Below are 18,194 nucleotides of genomic sequence, written 5' to 3'. Positions count from 1 at the left end.
GTTAGCTGTGGGTTTATCATATATAGCTTTTATTATGTTGAGGTATGATCCCTCTATTCTCACCTTGTTGAGAGTTTTTATCAAGAAAGGGTGTTGGATTTTGTCAAATGCTTTTTCTGCATCAATTGATATGACTATGTGATTTTTATCTCTCAGTTTGTTTATGTGATGTATCACATTTATTGATTTGTGGATATTGTACCATCCTTGCATTCCTGGGATAAATCCTACTTGGTCATGGTGTATGATCTTTCTGATATACTGCTGGATCCGATTTGCTAGAATTTTGTTGAGGATTTTGGCATCTGTGTTCATGAGGGATATTGGCCTGTAATTCTCTTTCATTGTGTTGTCTTTATCTGGTTTGGGTATTAGGGTGATGCTGGCTTCATAGAATGAGCTTTGAAGTGTTCCTTCCTCTTGAATTTTTTGGAATAGTCTGAGGAGGATAGGTTTTAGTTCTTCCTTGAATGTTTGGTAAAACTCCCCTGTGAAGCCACCTGGCTCCGGGCTTTTGTTTGCTGGAAGCTTTTTGATGACTGCTTCAATTTCTTCCATAGTTATTGGCCTATTGAGATGTTTAGATTCTTCCTGATTGAGTTTTGGAAGGTTATATTTTTCTAGGAATATGTCCATTTCCTCCAGGTTGTCCAGTTTGTTGGAATAGAGTTGTTCATAGTATTTTTTAACAATCCTTTGTATTTCGGTGGGGTCTGTTGTTATTTCACCTCTTTCATTTCTGATTTTGTTTATTTGGGTCCTCTCTCTTTGCTTCTTGGTGAGCCTGGCTAGAGGTTCATCAATCTTGTTTATCCTTTCAAAGAACCAGCTCTTGGTTTTGTTGATCTTTTGTATTGTTTTTTTGGTCTCAATATCGTTGATCTCCACTCTGATCTTTATTATTTCCTTCCTTCTGCTTACACTGGGCTTTTCTTGTTGCTCTCTTTCTAACTCTTAGTTGTAGGGTTAGGTAATTTATTACCATTGTTTCTTGTTTTTTGCAGTAGGCTTGTAGAGCTATGAACTTCCCTCTCAAGACTGCTTTTGCTGTGTCCCATAGATTTTGGATTGTTGTGTTTTCATTGTCATTTGTTGCCATGATGTTTTTTTTTTTTTATTTCTTCCTTGATCTCTCTGGTAACCCAGTCATTGTTTAATAGCATGCTGTTTAGTCTCCATGTGTTTGATTTTTTTGGATTGTTTTTATTGTAGTCGATTTCCAGTTTTATGCCACTGTGATCTGAGAAGATGCTTGATACGATTTCTATCTTCTTAAATTTGAAGAGACTTTGCCTATGAAAATGACCCATGTGCACTTGAGAAGAATCTATATTCTGTGGTTGTTGCTTTTGCTTTTTAAAATTAGGCTTTTGAAACTGTGGCAGAGACAATAGTTTGAGAACAAAGGATTTGAGTTCCAAAGATATAGTCTCTTTCAGTTTTAAAAAAGAGATTCATGGCACAAAGTCTGTGCTAAACAAGAGGCATAGAGAAAAGATCATGATGACGTAAGCTAGGCAAATACAGTCAGAGCAGTGGAGGGACTTTTGTAGGTAGTGGCGATGATTATGGGAACCTGTGCTACCTTTCCAGTTGGAGGAAACTACTACAAGCAGACTCCCCATGTGTTTATCTGTGGAGTAAGAACAGATGAGTGACAGTATCTCTTGAGAGTTGGGGATGTCCAGGCAACAGGACCTAAGGGAGACATGGGAAACCCACATGCAGTCAAGCAGGGCATAAGGAGCTGATAAATAATTGTAGAGTGACTGAATAATCAATTAATTAATTTGAAATCTGGAATTAGTGACTATTTAAAGACTACAACAACAATGGCTTGAAATTTTTCATTTACCACAAAAATTAGAGGAATACATTGAAAAGTACATTCAACAATAAATTTATTATCTGTAGACTAGAGGCCCAGTGTACAAATTCATGCAAGGGTGGGGTCCAGCTGGTCTGGCCCCAGTTAGGGTGGATTGGGGCTGGGCCTGTCTGGAGGAGGAGATGGCAGGAAGTTGGCCATTGGGCCCCACCCCAATCAGGGCCCGATCAGGGCCTGATCAGGGCCAGGCTGGCTGGGGGAAGGGGCTGCAGGAGATTGGCTGGTAGGCCCTGCCTCGGATTGGGATTGGGGGGCCGATTAGGGGCAGGGCAGGGCCTGCCATGGGGAGGGGCTGTGGGCAGTGGGCTGGCCAGCCCCACCCCTGAATGGGGTGGGGGGTGCTGATCAGGGGCCATGGTCCTGGGGGAGGGGCCATGGGTGGTTGGCTGGCCAGCCCTGCCCCTGACGAGGTAAGGGGGCTGATCTGGGTTGGGGCTATGTGGGGGTAGGGGCTTCAGAAGGTTGGCTGGCCAGCCCCACCCCTATTGGGGTGGGGGCAATATGATCAGGGGTGGGCTGGCTGGGGGTGGGGCTGTGGGCCTATTGTGGTGGGGCAGGCTGACCGGGGGAGGGGCTCGCTGGGGGGAAGGCAGGGTATTTGGCCAGCTACCCTGCTCTTGATTGGGGTGGGAGAGTCCAATCAGGGGCAGGCTCGCAGGAGGGAGGGGCCATGAGGTTGGATGGATGGCCCCACCCCCTGATCAGGCGGTTTGCTGGCCACAGTGGGCATCTTAGTGACCGGTCGTTATGGTCATTATGGCTGTTATGGTGGCTGGCTTTTTATATATATAGATGTTCTCCCTTCAATCCATTCATTAGTCTGCTAAAACATAAAACAGACCTTATTTCAGGGAGGTGAGAAGATGTGATGTACACTTAGCAATGTCTTCTACTTTTATGGAAGCCATAATACCAACCTTGGAGAGATAAGGGGACCCAATTCCCAAGGGTTATTTGAGCACCTGCAAGGAAATATCTTTTCAGTTAGTCATCACAGTCATGAAGCAGAATGTTTTGATGTGGATGAATAGGAAAAAGAGGTCATGTAGTCTTTATCTGGGGAATGGAGGACAACAGTGTTAATTTTGGGTTTTTTTTTTCTTTTTGTTCTTCTGGTTGGGTGTTTTTTGCTTCCTCATATTCCAAATCATTGCTTTGATTATCAGAGTCCTCTACTCTACTGTTGAATCCCTGTAAATTATTCTTTATTTCAGTTAGTTTATGCTTAATTTCTGACTGGTCCTTTTTCATGTCTTTGAAATTCTCACTAATAAACTTGAAAATCTCACTAAGTCCCTTTGAAGTTCTAAGATCCTTGAGCTACTTTATAATCATTGTTTTAAATGCTGTATCCAGTAGTTTGCTTGCTTCCATTTCTTTCATTTGTGACATGTTTCTTTGTTTCCACATTTTGGCTGCTTCCCTGTGTTTGTTTCTGTGTATTAGGTAGAACTGCTATGTCTCCTGGAATTGGTACAATGGCCTGGTGTAGTAGGTGTCCTGTAAGGACAGGTGGCTCAGCCTCTCCTGTCACCTGAGATGGGCACTCTAGGTGCGCCCCTGTGTGGGCAGTGTGCACAGTCTTGTTGTAGTTGAGCTTTGATTGCTGTTGTTGTCACTGAAAGGAATTGACCCCCAGGCCAATTGGCTGTGAGGACCAGCTAGGACTACAGTGGAAGAGCTGCTCTGCTGAAAATACTCCTATGGAGTAGGACTTGCTTCATTGGAGCTTTGGTGCTCACTGAGTCTGCCCCTTGAGTGTGTTGCTTGTGGATGTGTAGAGTTGTAATCTGCTATGGTCTGAAGCTGTCCACAGGGTGCACTTGCTCTTTTTAAAAATATATATCTTTATTGTTGAATGTATTACAGATATTCGCTTTGTTTTGTGGTTATTGTTTTCCCCATTGACCCCCTCCTTCCTGCACCCACCCCTCCTAAGCCTTTGCCTGGGACAATATTGTCTGTCTCCATGGGCTATGCATATATGCACATAAGTTCCCTGGTTAATCTTTCTTCCCCACCCCCACTCTACCTTCCCTCTGAAATTCATCAGTCTGTTCATGGTTCTATGTCTCTGGATCTATATTGTTGGTATGCTTGAAGTCATCCCAGAGGCTCCTTCACTATCCTCATATTTTTTATTCTTTTTCTTTTTGCTCTTCTGATTGGGTGTTTTTTGCTAAAGAATGAACTCTTACCCTTTAAGACAACATGGAGGGACCTGGAGAGCATTATGCTAAGTGAAATAAGCCTGTCAGAGAAAGACAAATAACACATGATCTCTCTTATATATGGAATCTAATGAACAAAAGAAACTGACAAACAAAATAGTTCCAGAGACAAAGAAGCATGCAACAGACTGATGATTCTCAGAAAGAAGGGGTGACAGGAAGAGATTAACCAAAGAACTTACTATATGCACATATGCATAACCCATGGACATCGACAATAGTGCGGTGAAGATCTGAGGCGGGAGCAAGAGTAGGGAAGAGGAGGGTCAATGGGGGTAAAAAGGGGGACATCTCTAATACTTTCAACAATAAAGATGGGGTGTGCCACTGTGGTCAGCTGGTATGGGAAATCTCTGACTGGTTATAGTCATCCATTGATGATTCTTGCCTAATTCAATTACCATTATGATGATGCTAAATGGTGATTTTTTTTATTATTATCATTTATTCCCGTTTTGTGACCTTTTTATTTTAAGGAAGAGGCTTCTCTTCTCCTTTACCTATTTGTATATTACATTACATTACCATGGTATGAAATAATAGAATATATATATATATATATATATATATATATATATATATATATATATATATATATATATGTCTTTGGTCCTGATTCCTAAATGATAAAAGTGCCAGAAGCATCTTTTGTTCTAATATTTGACCCTGGTTTCTGACACAGATTCCAAATCTGTTGGAATTTCCTGGGTGATATGAGTGTCCTTTGTTCTAATGATGCTCTTGGTGGGCACCTGAACAGTTTTAGGATATGGGCTGGTCACCAGAAAGACCAAGCCATAATTAGAAGCTTGGAACTTATAGGCCTGCCCTCTATCCTCTAGGAAGAGGAGAAGGGATGAAGATTGAGCTAATGATCAATCATGCCTATGTGATGAAACCGCCATAAAAAATCCTAAAAGTTTGGAGTTTGAAGAGCTTCTAGATTTGTGAACACATCCAAAGGGACAGAAACCCCTGCTCTTGGGACCCTTCCAGACCTATGTGTATCTCTTCATCTGGCTGTTTTTTGTATCTTTTTAAATATTCCTTGTAGTAAATTGGTAAGAATAAGTAAACAGTTTTTCTGGATTCTCTGAACCACTGTAGTAAATCGTTGAACCTGCAGAGTGGGTCATGGGAACCTCCAATTTGCAACTAAGTTGGACAGAAGTTGTGGGTAACCTGGGGAACTACGACTTGTAATTGGCATCTGAAGTGGGGGATGGGGGTGTCTTTTGGAACTGAGCCCTTAACCTGTGGGGTCTGTACTAACTCTGATTAGGGTTAGCATTGAATTGAATTTTAGGACACCCAGCTGATGTCAGATAATTGATCAATGTGAGGAAAACCACACACATCTGGTGTCAGAAATATTCAGTGTGAGAATAAGGAAAAAAAGGGAGTTTTTCCTGGACACATGGATTCTTATTGTATTCAGTGGGCTATAATCTGTTGTTATTATTGTTTATCCTAAGCTCAAATTGTCTCAGATTAGTCAGTGGTAACCCCTTCAAGGTGGCTTTGGTGTCCTCTTAACATGTCTCCGTAGTTCTTTGAGTTTGTGGCTTTCCATCATAATGAGATGTTCCAGGCTCATCTTGTACCTTTTCTGCCCCAACCCTGGAATTGCTCATTTTCCTAAGGAGTCCAGATTTCTTCCCTGGAGATAGAAGCCAAATTTAAGTGCAAGGTGTGCTCAGTTGCTACTAGGATGTCATTGCTTTGAGGTCTTTTCACAGGACAGAGGTAGCAAATAGATATATGCATATACATACAGACATACATATATGCACATAAAGCAGAATTTTTGGAGGGGTGGAAAATGCACAGAAGAAAAGAAAAAAAAATGACTGAGGTAGGCAGAAAATGGTCTCCAAAAGATGTCCATGTCCTAATCCCCAGAAACTATAAATATCTTGGGTCACATGGAAAAGAATTAAAGTTATAAATTGAATTAACGTTGCTAATCAGCTGGCCTTGAGATGGGGAGAAGAACCTGTATTATCCAGGTGAGCCCAGTGTAATCACAAGGGTCCTTTAGAGTAAGAGGGAGGCAGAGGAGAGAAGGCAGCATGAGCAGCATTTAGCTTGACATTGCTAGCTTTGAAGATGAAGGAAAGGTCCCGTGAACCAAAGAAAGCCAGGGGGCCTCTAGATACTGGAAAGTCAAGGAAATGGATTCTCCTCTAGAGCTCCCCGCCCCCCCCCGCGCAAGAGAAGAATACATCTCCTCCAACATCATGATTTTACCCCAGTGAGACCCTCGTCGGATTTCTAAACCACATAACTGTAAGCTAATAAAATGTGTGCTGCTTTAAACCACTATTTGTGGTAATTTGTTACAATAGCTATAGAACACTAATGGTGACAGAAACTTTGTTGTCAAAGCAGAGCCTACAAAAAACTAAAGTTATCTCTGGGCAAAGCAGATAAAAATCACAATTATTTTGACTTGTAAAAGCCTCAACCAACATCTCTGGTGAATTATTCAGTAGTGTTTAGGGCTTGGAAAATGAGACACATAATAATAGTAGAGAAAATTGTATCTATTTAAGCACACAGGAAACTCTCTGTGAGAAACCATCAGTGACCCAGGCTCCTTCTGTATTGTTGCCTCTCCATTCCAAGTGTATTACCCTCATTGCAGGGTTCAAGACATCTCACCACCATATCCTCATTCCAGTCAATGGACAGGAAAAATAGTGACAGGTATAACTCTTCCCTTTGAAAGTGTCCACACATCACTCCAATTCACATGCTATTGGCTAAAACTGAGTCACATGGCTACCCCTGTATGCAAGTGAAGCTGTATAGCCCTGTGCCAGCATAAATATCTATTAGAATGGAAAAAGAGGAAAACAAATATGGGAGACAACTAGCCATTGCTTCCATACTGTGTAACTGGTACTCCTCAGTTATGCTGATTCATATATTTTACACTTGTAAAAGTATATTGTTTCTGTCTTGTGTAACTCTTTAGAAAGAGTTATTAAAGTCAGGGCTACTTTTATTCTATATGTTGATTCTTTTTTGGGGGTAAGCATAAATTATTTTATTTCTATTTTTATTATTTATTCATTTATTTTAAATATTTATTGTTGAAAGTATTACATATGTACCTCCCCCGCCATTGACCTCTTTTAGCCTTCCCCTGCCTGCCAAGGGTCACCTGTATGACTCTCTCCCATTGGCATTATTTCCTCCCAGGGTAGCTTTTCCCCCTTTATTCAAGAAAGCCCATTGTGTAATTGGTTGAGAGCAGTGGTTCTCAACCTTTCTAATGCTGTGACTCTTTAATACAGTTCCTCATGTTGTGGTGACCCCCAACCATAAAATTATTTTCGTTGCTACTTCATAACTGTAATTTTGCTACTGTTATGAATCGTAATGTAAATATCTGTGTTTTCCGATGGTAGCCTCTACAGCAGCGGTTGTCAACCTGTGGGTCGCAACCGACAGGTTGAGAACCACTAGCAGGGTCACCTAAGACCATCGGAAAACACAGATATTTACATTACGGCTCAATAGCAGCGGTTCTCAACCTGTGGGTCGTGACCCACAAGTTGAGAACCGCTGCTGTAGAGCCTAACATCATCGGAAAACACAGATATTTACATTATGATTCATAACAGTAGCAAAATTACAGTTATGAAGTAGCAACGAAAATAATTTTATGGTTGGGGGTCACCACAACATGAGGAACTGTATTAAAGGGTCACGGCATTAGAAAGGTTGAGAACCACTGGTTTAGAGTATCATTATTATAGGCATAACCTGGATTCTGCACTGATTTATTTTAAATAAGCTACAAATTCACAAATGTCAGCACTTTATTATTCATAATGAATTATTTGCACCATATCTTACAATTGATCACTATACACCAGAATGGCCCAAAAGGGTGGTATAGAACCATATGACACAGGATAAAACTTCATAAGGCAAAGGGTTCATCTTACCCCAAGCACAATTAACCCAGGGGGAGCAAGAAGACTACAATCCAAATACGTTTTCTTTTTTAAACAAAAATGTATCTTTTTATGAAAATATTAAGTAGAAATATTTAAGTATTAACTTGAATCATATGAAATCTCCATCAACATTTTCATATGGTTCAACCTGCCACTAATTATGAGCATTGACTGAGGACTTTATAGATTTTATAGGTACAATATACAGTAGATTTACAAAGGCCCTGCCTCACTCTTAACCTCGGTCAGATACCTTCTCAAATAAACTGCATTTGATCTCAAACACACTTATCCAGGAATGTTCACCCCAGCACTAACTAAATGGATCTCTATCATTTTCATAGATCCTAAGCCTTCCTGGAAATTGCAGTGGGCCCCAGTCTTTCTTCACCCCTTAGGCACCAACTCACAACTAATGCCTTACTACTCACCTGGGAATGAGATTACAGGACACTTTTCAGCATTCCCTGGTATTAGCCTCTATTCAACACCTTCCCTCTACTTACTTTGGTGGCGACCTTGTGAGATGAGCATTGGGCACAAGACAGAAGACATAAGCGTGAATCAGGTCTGACCATGTTCTGATTCTATGAGCATAAATTTCTCTTACAAAACCCCTTCCCAATTTCAATGTACATGTGATCTTATTTTTTTTAATTAATGGCCTCAATCTACATTGTGTTTCCTTCCTTCAGATTGACAGAAAGGAGCTATTACCTTTCAGCATAATTGATTTTCAAGTTATTTTCAATACTAAAAGTAGGAACAACAACAACAAAAAGCAAGATAGCCCTAGCCGGTTTGGCTCAGTGGATAGAGCGCTGGCCTGCAGACTGAAGGGTCCCAGGTTCGATTCTGGTCAAGGATATATGCCCAGGTTGTGGGCTCAACCCCAGTGGGGGGCTTGCAGGAGACAGCTGATCCATGATTCTCTCTCATCGTTGATGTTTTTCTCTCTCTCCCTTCCTCTCTGAAATAAATTAAAAAAGGCAAAATAAACCAAAGCTGTGGGTGCCTATCCTCAAGATGGTATATTAAAATAACTATATGTTTATTTATGACTGTTATGAAAAGAGATGGCTTTACGTGTTGGTTGTATTCCCAATGTTATACACAGCTTTGTATTATTTCATCTCTCTGAGGGTTTACCAACTAATTCCATACCTCAGTGTCTGTAAAGTAGGGAGCAAATGTGTCCCTACTCATTTTCCTTCAGGGGATTTGCTCTGTTGCGGTTGCCCGACTTAACTCAAATGATGCTTTGAGTCAAGTTGCTTTTTCCTTAACTGAGAAACCAAAGACAGACCACAGTTAACAATAGTCTTAAAAATAACTTCTTGGGAATAATCATCACATGTTTCTTTATTACAGGAAATGCATACCAAATGTCGCCTTGTGTTTAAACCTGAAAAGTGGGCAGAGTGTGGGCAGACGATTACACTAAAAGCTATTTAAGGAGGGCAGGTTTTCCATGACTGGCAACAATTGGCCTTAGAACTCCATCTGTTCCTAACTTACTTCACATGTAACTATTAGCACAGGTGCCATTGGTTAATATTAGAGAAGCAAAAGTGATTGTCATGTAACCTTTAGAATGTGAATGGCTCATTCAAATCCCTCTGGCCTGACCACAGTATGGATGAGGAGCAAAAATAAAGAACAAAGTTTTGTGGTTTTTTTAGTCCTTGGAACCAGAGATATGAATTTAATTTCAAGGCCCCATGAACACAGAGGCCCTTTGACAATTCTCCACTTCCCTAAAATGCATGCTAGCCAAATGCTGTAAGGGACATTAGAGCTAGCTACACAATTTGTGGGGCCCAGTGTGAAATGAAAATGCAGAGCCCCTTGTTCACAAAGCAGGGGAAAGGTGCCTTTAAAGGTAAAATATAAAGCTTTTTTTCTTTCTTCTGTAGTTCCTCTCTTGCTTTGCCATTAAGGTTTTTACTTGTTATTTAATGTCATTTCAAGTAAAGAAAAATTAAAATTTTAAATTATTAGCATGAATTTACCACTCATCTTCCACTGCATGATGCCAGTAATCAATGCAAATATAAGAATATTTAACTAAAATGTGGAATTAATGATATTACCCAATTCAGATTCCCTAGTTCATACATAGATATGTGTGTTTTTTTACCAAAAGAGTGGAACTACTGCACAAAACTAACTTACCTGTTTTTACTTTGCTTCTTCATATGAATATATTCTATCAGCACTCTTCATCTTTGGCTTATAGTAAGTAAATAAGGCCTGAAAAAAAGGAATTATGGCTTTCCCTTTATCTCTCTTTTCTTCTATCTTTTCCTTTTCCGTGCAAGTGGTTGACTACTACAGGGAAGTAATAAAAGCAAGAAACAACATGATAGGGTTCCTTGTTCCTTTATGTTTCTTAGAACATCACTGCCTCCATTCTGCAATTGAAGCAAATTCTGGCTCAAAGGGAAAGCATCACCCTGTAGAGCTGTAAGATATCCCACTTACTCAAATGTAGATGGAACACACTTTGAGTCTCTGATTCACATCATGGGTCCACTGAAATTCTGTATTCATGGAGCATCACGGATACTACCAGGCATCCTCAAACTATGGCCCGCGGGCCACATGCGGCCCGCCGAGGACATTTATCGGGCCTGCCAGGTGCCGCTGCCTGTCCTGCTTAGCAGCCGACTTGTCCCGGGCCCGCAGTGCGCATAGGAATTTGTTCATAGTTTTTTTTGTGTTTTTTTTTTTTAACTATAGTCCGGCCCTCCAATGGTCTGAGGGACAGTGAACTGGCCCCCTGTTTAAAAAGTTTGAGGACCCCTGCCACTAAAGGAGTGACAAGAAACAGTGAACACTCAAATCACTAATATTTTCTCTACTTACACTCATGCTCTATTGTTCCATTAGATTTCATGAACAAAACACAAGTTCAAAGGTAAAATTATCAAGAAGGTCAAGAAAGTAACAACAGGGCTTTAAACCAAAGTGTGGGACCTTTCTGAGTGTGGGCCTCTATGTATGGAATTGCACACCCTTGAAGCAAGCCCTAGGGGACATTTCTTTTCACACTTTAACATTTATTGAGCATCCAGTATGTGTGCAAAAAGTGAATGAGACAGACAAACAATGAGCTATCTTTTAAGTCTTTGAGGGGCTGTTTGGGTGATTGCTGTGTTCATGTTTTCAATAGAACAGTTCCTTGGTTAGCTCCCAAGATGATGCCTAAAGTGGCAAGAGAATATCTAGCACTCCTGGGATAAGACTTATCCCCCAAATTGCAACCCCTTGAAATAAACAGGGAAAAATAAAATATCTGTACAGCTGAGACTTACACCAAACTTATGAACTCAACATGAATTTAAGAATATATTGGCCAGGTGTCTCACTGTAAACAGCTTACAGACAAAAAAGTGACCAGACACAGCTCCTAGAATTTTGCCTAAACAGCAAGCTTGTGAGCCACTGCTGCAGAATTGTTGAACTTGAAGCAGTCCAAAAACATTTTTTACTGTTTTTTAATTGTGATAAAACACACAAAACATAACACATCATCTTAACCATTTTAAATGTACAGTTCAGTAGTGTTAACTATATTCACATTGTTGAGCAACCAATATCCAGAACTTTTTTTTTGTTAATCCTCACCCAAGGATATTTTTCCATTGATTTTTAGAGAGAGTGAAAAGGAGAGGGAGAGACAGAGAGAAACAGCGATGTGAGAGAGACATATTGATTGGTTGTCCCCTGCACACACCCCAACCAGGGGCGGGGAACCTGCAACCAAGGTACATGTCCTTGACTGGAATTGAACCTGGGAACCTGCAATCTGCAGGCCGATGGTCTATCCATTGTGCAAAACCGGCTAGGGCATATCCAGAACTTTTTCATCTTTTGTTGCTGGTTTATTTTGCTTAGTATAATGTCCTCAAGGCTTGTTTATGCTACAGCATGTGCCAGAATTTCCTTTATTTTTAAGGCTGAATAACATTCCATTGTATGGCTATACCACACTTTGTTTATCCATTCACCCATCAGTGAACATTTAGATGGCTTTTACCTTTTGGCTATTGTGAATAAAGCTGCTATGAACATGGGTGTACAATATCTCTTCAAGACCCTGCTTGCAATTCTTTTAGATACATAACCAGAAGTGGAATTTCTGGTGAAAAAAATCTGTTAAATCACACTTATAGGGCATGATCCATTTTGGGAGATAACATGATGTTTGAAATTGTCAGTAGACTACCTTGGTAGTTTGAGGGGTAAGAGAATTAACATGGAAGTACCAAGTTTGAAAAACTGAGTATATCTCATGTAGCTATTCAAAAGTGTGGCCTTTACAACTAGACAGACAAAATCACTGGCTAAAATAAGCATCAGACAAATTATCAAACCAAAAATTGTGGATTGGGACCAAGTGAAACTAAAATAAGTACACTGAAGATGTGTAGAAGAAATACTCATTGACCATCCAATTGTTCTTGGGAAGATAAAAATTTTAAAACAGTGCTTATGGGTTTGTAATATAACACTTGGAACAATGCAAAAGGACTCACTGTGACAAAATACCAGTCTTCAGGCAAAAAAACAATGTCCCCAATGAGTATCTCTGCAACATCCTAAAGTAATCTCACTGAAAATACATCAGTGTTTAACACTTAGACAGTTAATGCCCTAGCAAGCTTCCCCAGTGGATTTTAAAATTATAGAACCTTCAAGTTTGTAAAGATGTTAGACATCATCTAGTGCAACTCTCCTGATCTTAAAAATAAAAAAAATAAAAAACAAGTCTCAGAGAGGTGAAGGCACTCTCCCGGGACCACAAAACTAGTTGGTGACAGAGGGAGGGCTGAATTCCTCAATTCTAGTGGTGAATCTGTTAATATTCTTAAGGCCACCCTTATGACAGCAACCTCACAAGTATCTGACAATATAAATAAAATAGCTCAAGCCTGAAAAGGCAAGAGCTTCTGGATTATTTTCTGTAGCACAGCCAAACTATCATTGATGTTTTCCAAGCACACTATCCCAATCCAGGAATGTAAAAGCTGCTTTTTCCAAGATACATCAAAATGTTTGATGGTGCAGACAATCAGCAGCATAAAGGCAATAGTCAGTGCCTCAAATGAATATACAAATATCTCCCCCTCCCCTTCTTTGGATTAACTCATGACATCAAGACCTCAGAAAGTTTCTGTTAAAATGGAAATATATTCCCCAAGAGTGATTATACATGAATTCATTATGGACATTAACAAACTAGGAAGTATTCTTTGATTGGATTAGTTAGTTAGTTGTCACCTTGTCAAGCAAGATATCTCCTGGCATTGAAGGACTGAGTCTCAGGACCCATAAATTTTTGTTGGGTGTAGAGAGAGGTTGGGGAGAGAAAGGTTAGCTAAGCTGGGGTATACAAGTGTGAGGGTCTCTTTGGGACCATGCAGAGGAGGAAAGCATTGGACAAGGAATGGAGAATACCTAAAAAGAAGGTATAGAAGTAAGAATTCACTTACTTAACAATATTACCATGAAGGGTTGCTAAGAATGCTACAATTGGAAGATAAATGTCCACATGAATCATACTGTGTGCAGCATGGAATGAGTTTTGATCATCCAACAAATTCTAACATCTGAGCTTTTAAAATTGGCTTCCAGCCCTGGCCGGTGTGGCTCAGTTAGTTGGAGCATCATCCCGTATACCAAAAGGTGGCAGATTTGATCCCTAGTTGGGGTATATGTAGGAGACAACTGGTTGATGTTTTCTTCTCTCTCTCTCTCTCTCTCTCTCTCTCTCTCTCTCTCTCTCTCTCTACCTCTACCTCTTCTTTCCTCCCTCTCCCTCTTTCTCTCTTTCTCTTCATTACTCTCTCTAAAATCAATAAAAACACTAGCCTCCAAACTGTCTATATCAATCCACTGTAATATTCCTATTTGACAGAAAATAATATAAACTTGACTGAGATAGCAGCTATGTCCTGTAAAGGGAAGTAAAGGGAAAATGTAATGGAAAAAAACCTTTGATATTCCACCATTGGTGGACTCACCCAGTTTGAGGGCACCATGTCCCCTCTGTTACTAGACAATTAGGGCCAATGGATATGTGAACAGACCCTTTGGGAATTGAGTAAGATTAAGGCAGATTGAATATTTGTTTTCTTTACCTTATCTTTATTTTTCCTATATCTCTGTAATGCGTGTTGATTCAGCCATTAGAGACTGTGAAGGTTCAGATAAGCTTGGGGAAAACCCACAGGAGTGGCAGTTATTTTCCATTCTCTGTTTGGTGTGTGTGTCTGTTTTGCAGCCAGACACACTGGGTGGCTGGTTCCCTGGACCCAACTCCTGGTACCCAGGAAATTCCAGAGATGCCAGGATCTTTGGGTTGTCACAGAGAAACATACACACACACACAACTGATCTATATATTTGTGTGGGGAATTTGGTCCAGACAATTCTGAGGACATCCAGGAAGGGCAAATTGGTTCATGGGTAGCTCCCAGAGGACTTACTCCTCAAAGAGACGGAGAACTCATAAGAAATTTGAATAAGAATACTGTAACTCAAATGTTCACAAGGGCAGAGTCCTGGGCAAGCCAGTATTCCTTCATTGCTTTATAGGACTTCTGCTATCCTCTGGTTAACCCCTTGTCTCTTTCCTGTTCCCACATTCAACACTAATATAATAGACACCTTAATATTACAATAGACACCATTTTGAGCACCATTCTAAGCGGTTCTTAAATTATCTCATTTATTTCCACTGTAACCTTTTAACCTCTTTTTACACAGGATAAAATTGAGATATAGAGAACTGAAATGAACACCCCAGGTCATAGAACGAAGGGAGGTAAGACTCAGGCCTAGCACCATAGTACTACAAAGTTCATGATCTTCCCCACACCCTTTTTCATTTCTTAAGCCCCTTGCTTTCCTCAGGAAGTGGAGAGGCCCCTTACTCCTCCACTTCATACTCCATTTCCCCAACCCTGAACTTGGAGCCTCGGCAATGAGGCCTCCCCAGGAAGGGCTGGGCTTTGAGGAAAGAATCCTTTCTCATATACTCACTAAAAGTTTCTGAAGTTTAACAAGGCCCAGGCCCTAACATAGGCAATGCTCTGCACTGGGCCCAAAATGTAGAGTCTGGCTGCCTACTAGAGTTTCCATTCCCAAGGGGAGACTGCCCAGGAGAGATGGCCATCTGGGAACAACCTTCCTGATGTTCCTTTGGCTACACATTTTGTTGATTTCCTTAAGAGTGTTTTCTTATGGGGTTTCTGTTTCTTTTCTGGCTTGGTTTGTGACTTTACTTCATTTCTGTTTATTTCTTATTATTTGGCCCAACACACTTGTTTTCATTTTATTTTTTCTCAGACTTCTGGCATATACAACCTGCAGCTCATTTTGCTGTATGATATGCCACCCTGTGTGAGTGTTTTGTCTGAAGTCCTTGGAAGACAAAACTTAAACACCATGAAAATGAGATGAGGAGCATTATTCAAACCCTTTGACTTAAGTAAAGATCATCTTGGTAATGAAATACATAGCCACTATTTAGACCACAGTATAGATGACCTCCACTGTTCATTAGTCTCTTCTATATAACCAATGAAATCTGCCATTGAAAATGTGGCATCAATAGCCTTAAAAAGAAATAAAAAATATGAAGCATTTCTGATCCTTTTTACTTTGGCCATCCAGGGATGGGGCAGGGAAGGCTGGGTGATCACCAGCTCAGAACCTTGTTAACAAGGAGAGACTTAATTCCCAGCCACAAAAAGTGGACTGGGCCAGCTAGGATGAAGTAAGAAAAAGCATAACCGGGCAGGGGCACTTAGTCATTTTCCATAGAAAATCGTCTGTCATGCTGAATAAAGCGTATCATGTCCAACCTCTAATCCAAGATTTTAAAAAACCAAGCTGGTTTGTAATCTGTGTTTAGAAGACTTCCATCAGAAAAGATGGAATACAAAATAATACTACAATAGATTCCAGTTTTAATGCCACTGAAAGAGACAAGGAAAAAGCCACATAATATGCTTTCTGGGTTACAGTGAGAAAGATCTTCCAAATATCACAACATTTTCCAAAGAGAAGGCCCTGTTAAACAGATCCCAAGTATAAGTTAATACACAGGACAATGAAGATCTTTATAACAGGTCTATACTGTTCTTGATTTATTTAGAAGTGTTAACAATTTGCTATATGCTAAGACTTTGAAGTCAGTAAGGTCTGAGTTCAAATCCTGGCTGTGCAATTTACTGGCTGGATCTTAAACTGGTGTGAGTTGTGTTTCTGTCACTTTCAACCAATAGTCCTGACTAAAAGAGAAAGAAAACTCAACCAGGTACACTCAGGACACAACAACTGATAAAACTAAAGGAATAATAGAAGTCATATACACAGTAGAGGAAAAACTATGGGGACTATGTCCAACAATGAAAACAAGAAAGGTGGAAGGTAGATTAGAGGTACCTTGACTCTTTGTCATATATCTAATCAACATTTCCTAGACCATAGAGCAGAGCTGAACTTCTTAACAAGACAGCACGTCTGTAGATCTTTCATACCTGCATTTGCATATACACTTCCATGTTATGCAAAGTATTTCAGGAAGTCCACAAACCTCTCATAGGTAATTAAGAATTGTCTTCCAAGGGCTATAAGATGCTACTAGTGCTAATGATGATGCCAGTGATTCATATTTCCTCTTGCAAACTGTGTGACATTAAATCATAGATATTTCATTTGTAATATTGAAATAATAAAAACACTGAATGTGACAGAGGAGTTGATAATATTAAGTTGGGTCATTATTTAAAGACCTGGTACTGTGAGTGACACATCATTGTGATTCAATAAATGCAGCTTTCATTATCATCATCATCATATCATCATCAAGTTAATTAACAGATGCTTATGTCTGAGGATGCACAGACATCAAGTATTTAACTTTCATAATCAACTTCATATTTAATTTTGAACATGTCATTCTAATTATGTTTTATTGCCCAAATACAGGAGCCCTCTGGTGGTCAAAACCACTTTTAGAACATGTTAAAAACACTACCTTTATTAAAGCATGAAAAGGAATCACATGAGGATATTGCTATCTCCATCCCATTATGATAAAGCAGAAATTATGGACTTATGAATGATGTTATGGGCTAAGTTGTATCCCCCCAAAATTTACATGTTGAAATCTAACCCCTAGTACCTGAGAATATGACTATATTTGCACATAGAGTATTTAAAAATGTAATTACATTAAAATGGGGTCATCAGGGTAGGCCCTAATCCAATCTGACTGGTGTTTTTATTGAAAAGAGAGCAGGACACAGACACATAGAGAATACATGTGAGGACATAAAGAGAAGGCAGCCATCTGCAAACCAAGGTTAGAGGGCTAAGAAGAAACCAACCCTGCTGACAACTTAATCTCAGACTTGCAGCTTCCAGAAGGAAAAGAAATTTTTCCAATGGGAAAATAAATTTTTGTTGGTTAAGTCACCCAGTCTGTGCTACTTTGTTATGGCAGCCCTGGCAAATAATCCATGTAGATTGAGATACCAGTCCATAGATGACATAGATTTTCCTCTTAGTGTAAATTGTGTCAACAAATATAACTTACCTTCTCTGAGGTCCATTTGGATATAACCTGGGTTGACGTATGCCATAAAGCATAGCACTAAGTGAGGGTTTCTTTCTGGGTTTAGGCCACATGAGATTTACCTTGGTACGTAACCAAATACTAGCCATTGAAAACCAAGCCAAGGAGACCTACCTGAATACTGGGGATTGCTACGTAAAATCCAATAAACATTACTCAAAAGTTATAGGAGCATCATATGTATTGACAAAGTTCAACACATGTAATAAAACTTAATCCTATAAATGATTACTATTTGTAATAACATTTTCATAATTTGATGTAGTTTTAGCGTATTTTTTTTTCTGTTTCTTTTTTTATAGTTTTTTTTTATTGTTTGAAGTATTACAAATAGTAGTACATATGTCTCCTTTTTTTTCCCCATTGACCTCCCCCCCCTGGCCTCCCCTACTCCCCAGTACATGCCTTTACCTGCCCCCACCAGTGTCTTGTATCCATTGGTTATGCTTATA

The sequence above is a fragment of the Plecotus auritus genome (assembly GCF_963455305.1).
Source record: "Plecotus auritus genome assembly, chromosome: X".
NCBI classification, from domain to species: Eukaryota; Metazoa; Chordata; class Mammalia; order Chiroptera; family Vespertilionidae; genus Plecotus; species Plecotus auritus.
Note: the sequence above shows the minus strand (reverse complement) of the source record.